The 5,842-nt window shown below is 39.3% G+C and overlaps 1 long non-coding RNA gene across 1 annotated transcript in view; it reads left to right on the top strand.

Annotated features, from left to right (window-relative positions):
* The window catches only part of LOC108304525, an 8,987-nt gene that overhangs the window by 661 nt on the left and 2,484 nt on the right, over positions 1 to 5,842 (top strand). The window contains exons 2-3 of the long non-coding RNA XR_001825295.2: positions 1,519 to 1,587; positions 5,043 to 5,282. This is a non-coding gene — a long non-coding RNA (uncharacterized LOC108304525). The remainder of the gene's footprint in view (positions 1 to 1,518; positions 1,588 to 5,042; positions 5,283 to 5,842) is intronic.

Raw genomic sequence — 5,842 nt, 5'->3', positions numbered from 1 at the left:
GCACTTTGGGAGGCCGAGGCGGGCGGATCACGAGGTCAAGAGATCGAGACCATCCTGGTCAACATGGTGAAACCCTGTCTCTACTAAAACTACAAAAAATTAGCTGGGCATGATGGCGCGTGCCTGTAATCCCAGCTACTCAGGAGGCTGAGGCAGGAGAATTGCCTGAACCCGGGAGGCGGAGGTTGCGGTGAGCCGAGATCGCGGTATTGCACTCCAGCCTGGGTAACAAGAGCGAAACTCTGTCTCAAAAGAAAAAAAAAAAAAAAGAGAAAGGGAATACCCCTGGGTCCCAGAGTAATAGCAAATGTCTGCATTCCAAGTAGTCTGGAGTAGGTAGCAGGACTCCAAAGAGGGAATGATTCTGTGTACGGGGAAACTACAGAAAGCCTCAGATTCTCAAGCTCCAGTGTGGCTCTAAAAGCAAAACGATAGAAAAATGTGCAAACAACACACAGATACTGGGAAGAGGATACCAAAATCTGAAGGAGGAATGAGGGTGGGTGCCTACAGGGGCAAGAGGGAAAGACCATGAATTTAATTGGGATTTTCAACCTCATAGATAAGGAATTCAAAATTTTTAAACCTCAGTAGAATAAAAGTATATGGCCTGTACATTTCAGTTTGGGGATTTTCTGCCTGAGATGGTATGTGTAAAATAGGTGTCCCAACAGAAATATATGGCTGCACAGAGTAGAATTTGAGAGAATTTTTCAGGAAGGAAATTTTCAGGAGGGCCTGGTTGGGACCCTAGTGGGAGGACATTGCAAAAAGGAGGCATATCATGTCCACTAGAAGGAAGTGTGATAGATACATCGAGGTTTTTGTTTCGTTTTTCTAGTTTTTTGTTTCTTGGTGTTTTGTTTAGGCTGGAAGGAGATTAGGAAGAAGAGTGACAGAACACACATCTGTAGATAATAAAACACATGGTATGCATGATAAATAAGACCCGGAAGCTAAACCTTTATCTTGTAGGCCATAGGAGAAATGTGATCAAGCTTCCATTTTAGAAAGATTACTTGAGGAGGATGAGTTGGAGGTGTTTGTAAGACTCAAAGCAGGGAGTCCATCTAGGGGATTCTTGCAAAAGGCAGTGGTAGCTGAAGGGAAAGAGAGGATTAAAGATATTTAGGTGACAGAATCAAAAGGGCATTAGTGACTAATAAATGGGCTTGATAAGGGAGAGAGAAGAATTAAAAATGATTTTCAAGATATGGTTTATAAGACAAGTGCCATTAATCAGATTAGGAATAACAAGTAATAAGTGAATAGGTGAGAAAAGAGGTAGTGATTTATTTCTGATCATGACCATGTTGTTCATAAAGTATTTGCAAAACATCCTGTAACCAGGGTATCTTAGCCTTTGCACTATGGATATTTTGGGCCAGTTCATTCTTTGCCTAAGGCAAATGTATGTTTAGTAGCAGTCCTGGCTTCTACCAACTACATGCCGATAGCACCCCCTCCCAGCAAAACTATTCCCAGTTGAAAACCACTGCTATACACTGGTATCTTTAGGAATATGAAGTCAAAGCAGAAGAGTTTCGAGAAGAAGGAGTACTCAACAGCATCAAGGAAACAAGTTAGGTGAGGTAACCGCCAAGAAGCAGGCATTGGATTTGGTAAATTGGATGCCCATAACAAGAATAATTTCTGTGGAATGGTAGGAAGGGGCAGAAGCCAGAGGAAGATATGTTCAGGAGTGAAAGGAGGTGGCATTGGGTGTAAACTGTGCTTTCAAGAAGCTTGGCTGAGGAGGAAGGCTAGAGCTAAAACACTACCTAGAAGGGAATGTGGAAATAATAATAGGGAAATGTGAGTATGTTGTTAGATATTGTGAAAGACCCAAAGAGAATATATCCAGTTTATCTTAAAATTGTTCATCCATTCATCAGTCGGTCATCAAGTATTTAACGCCTACTATATGCTTTGCTCAGCTCTCATTTCAGAAGATAAGCCAGTAAACGGACAAAGCCCCTGGCTTCAAAGAGCCAGCAGCTCTGATGGAAAAGAAAGACCATGAACAAGTAAACAAATAGAGAAGAACATTACAGCCTCACACCTGTAATCCTAGCACTTTGGGAGGCCAGGATGGAAGGATACCTTGAACCTAGGAGCTGGGGACCAGTCTCATCAACATAGTGAGACCCCATCTCTATTTCTCTTATATTAATTGTTTCAATTAATAAAGAAATATAAATTTAAAAAGAAGAATATTACAGATTGCAGTAACAAAAACAGGAGAAGACGAGACAGGGAGGAAGCCACTTGGATAGGATGGTCAGGACACGCCTCTGAGGAAGTGATACCTGAGATGAGACCTGGAAGATGAGAGTGAATCACTCATGTGAACAGCTGGCGCACAAGCATTTCAGACAGAGGGGACCATGGAATCTACAGTGAGAAACAGGGTGGTCTCAGAAGCATAGAAAGGCCAGTGTAAGCTGGATTATATGAGTGAAGGATAAATGGTGGCAAAAAGGAGACTGGGAATGAAGGCAGGGGCCAGATGTTAGAGAGTCTGGTCAATAATTTATTTTTTATTCAAAGAAAATAGGAAGCTCTTAAAAGATTTGAAAGAGTAGAATGCCACAAAGGTATTAGTTCTGAGTGGAAATTTGTTTATGGATGTCCAAAGTATTCGCTGTGCTTATTGAGCCACTTACTATGGATGAGGCACTGTGCAAGCACTTTGTTCCCTCAAAACAACCTTGTGAGGCAGCAGCTATTACTCCCATTTTTAAATGAGGAGACTGACTGAAGCAGATGAGCTAGCTTCTCGCCAGACTTAATATCTACTTGGGTATATAGCTGTGCTATATATTCCACCCCTGTTCCACCTGGATGAAGCTATACAGCCAGTTCACATCAAAGGACTGTGAATGGAAGTGATAAGCATTACCTCCAGGCCAAGGTAGTGAAAAACACTGGTTCTGTATTCACCTTCTCTCTCTGTATTCACCAGCTAGATGCCAGAAAAACCTAAGGTCATGAATTAAAAGTGGTGGTGGTGAGGAGGAGCTGGGAGTGGGGTCTCTGAATGACTGATCACAGGTGCTGAACCACCTTGCTGACCTAAACTGGATCCAAAGCAAGAAATAAGATTTTCTTGAGTTAAAACACACACACAAAATTTTCTATGTATTATCTCCTCCATAAAATCAGTAATACTGATGTAACCTATTTTCTGTAGGATATGTTAAAATGTGTACCTGCCTCCCCTATATAGAGTGTGACCTTTTGAAGCTTTATGATTTGGAGACTTAGATGGAATGTAAATGTGAGAATGCAAGTGAAAGAGAGAGAGAAAAAAAAGATCTTCAGTAAGAAAGTGGGAATGATTTCCGATTGGTTAAAGATGAAATGATACTCATGGATACTCATCTTCCGCCATAGGATCACCATCTAGCTAAACAGCTTTTCTTCACACAAGCTCCCTTTAAATACCTGACGCCATGATCCTTCCTCATTACTATGTTTTGTTTTCTCTAACATTCTCTCCAATATTCTAAATTTACACAGGTCATGTCATCCCACTCTGTACCTACAGAAATGTGTGTCTTTCCTTATAGGAATACCTCTATGATTGCAGGGCCTGAATTCAGACTCTTTTCTAAAAAAGAAATTCTCTAGACTGCAAACTCTGTGAGGACATGGTCATGTCTGTGTTTCCCTAGTGTTACTTACTTAATCTCCTCCAGGGTGTTTTTTATATAGTAGGTGTTCAACAAATATTTGTTGAATGAACAAATTCATGTATAAGTGAATGGATGATATGGCAGCCCTCAGATAAATAATAAACTTCAATTAATTCAATAATAAATGAAATATGAGATTGTTAATGGAGATTAATTTATGGGACGTTATAAGAAAATTCTTAAAATCTCTCCTGATGTTAGAATAATGCAAAATGCACATCAACTTTATTTATACTAATATTCTAAACAAAGACAACATGGTTATATTTTGTTTGGTGTCAAAATGCAGCAGGAAAGGCCGTGGGAAACAGATCTCCCGAACACCGAATACCGAAGAAATTTATTAAAGCCAGGAGCTGAGGAAATGTTCTGTCCAAATTCAGCTCATCTAACAAAGGAAGGTTCTGCCTTTATATAGGCCTATACTTTAGATATTACACATAGAATAATCTTAGGTTTATAGCTTTAGAAATCACATATGAAAAGGGTCTTGGTTTACAGCTTCAGGCATCACATATGAAAAGAGTTTCGGTTTACAGTTTCAGGAATCACATGTGAAAGGGTTCCGGTTTACAGTTTTAGGACTCACATATGAAAAGGTTTCTGTTTACAGTTTCAGGAATTACATATGAAAGGGTTCCAGTTTACAGTTTTAGGACTCACATGTGAAAACGTTACAGTTTTAGGGATCACATATGAAAGGATTCCGGTTTACAGTTTTAGGACTCACACATCAAAAGCTTTCTGGTTTGATATTGTTTTAAGTAAAAATACTGCCTTCCGGAGTTTCCCCAAGACCAAGCCTGCCACCTACAGGAAGGTGAAACAGGAGGTGCCAATCGGTCAGCCTTTTCTTCTATTGAAATGCAGTGTGATAGTCAAAGGGGAAGTTGATCTGAGATGCCTGGGTCTCCTTCATCACTACCAGGAAAGTATTTTAGCAAATGATAAATGTGTGAGGTGTTTTTCCTTCTTATTTAGTGAGGGAAAATCCAGCTGCTTCATTATACAAGACAGGGCAGAAAATTGCCTTAGAAATACTGAGGAATTCTTTTGGAAAAGTTACCTTGGAAATTCTGAGATTGGCCCCAGTGGTCCAGGGAGAGGTAATGTACCAATTTTTTTGTGATTTCAGAACCCCTTAAGGCAAATGCCAAAACCTGACCCGAGGCAGTAATTTTGAAAGCAGCTGTTCACCTTAGGAAGTGACTGTAATCATAAACCAAAAAAATCGAATCACTAAGCTTTAACCCTAGAATCCTAAACTTAAGAGTACAAATAAGCTTGGTCCAATCAGAATCATCTTCCCTCAAAGAACCTTGGTGGATTTTCCTCTAATTGCAGGTTAGTTGTCAAGGGCTCATGAGATTACACAGAGCTAACTTTAAGTAAGACTCCAAGAGGCATCAAAAAGCAATAACAAAGACAAGCTAGATAATCATACTCCAGTATGGTATTAGAAGATATTTAACAACTCCCACACTCTTTGGGGTGAGTATGCCCCTGAGATGCTTGGTTAATTCTGGAGCAGAGCAAAGAGAAGTATCCCAAGGAAGATCCTTGACTATCAACTCAATATAGCAGGTAGGAGCTCAAAGTCAATTTGCTGTATCTGAAGTAACAATCCCAGCAAACCCTGAAAAGGAGGTGGCTGCAGCAATATCTTGGAAATCTGCTGGAAGTTCTTGCTTTACACTTAAGAACCTGTGGGTAGAGGATGAGACAGTTTCCTGAAGAAAAACGCAGGGAAGAAAGTAGTAATTCCGGGACCTTATCAGTAATAAAATAGTTCAACGTATTCTCATATTGTCCTTTTAAGCTGGGCTATATCTATGCCCATGTCTCCCTTTTTAATCACATTTGTTTCTTCTTTTTTTCATGTATGAATGTCACCAAAAATTTATCTAATTTGATTCTATTTTTAAAGAATGAACATTTATCTTGATTAATTCATTTATGGTATATTTTCTGTTTCACTTATTTCTGTTCATATTTTTGTTCATACTTTTATTCTTTCTATTTCCTTTGGTTTTATTCTGTTTTCTTTTTCTAATTTATTGAGATGAACATTATTTAATTAATCTTCGGTTTTTATTTATTTTTTTTTTTTTTGAGACAAAATCTCCCTCTGTTGCCTAGGCTGG

Source organism: Cebus imitator, unplaced genomic scaffold (assembly GCF_001604975.1).
Source record: "Cebus imitator isolate Cc_AM_T3 unplaced genomic scaffold, Cebus_imitator-1.0 Scaffold54, whole genome shotgun sequence".
In the NCBI taxonomy this organism is placed as follows: domain Eukaryota; kingdom Metazoa; phylum Chordata; class Mammalia; order Primates; family Cebidae; genus Cebus; species Cebus imitator.
The sequence above is the reverse complement of the archived record's forward strand: the minus strand, read 5'-3'. Positions and strand labels throughout refer to the sequence as shown.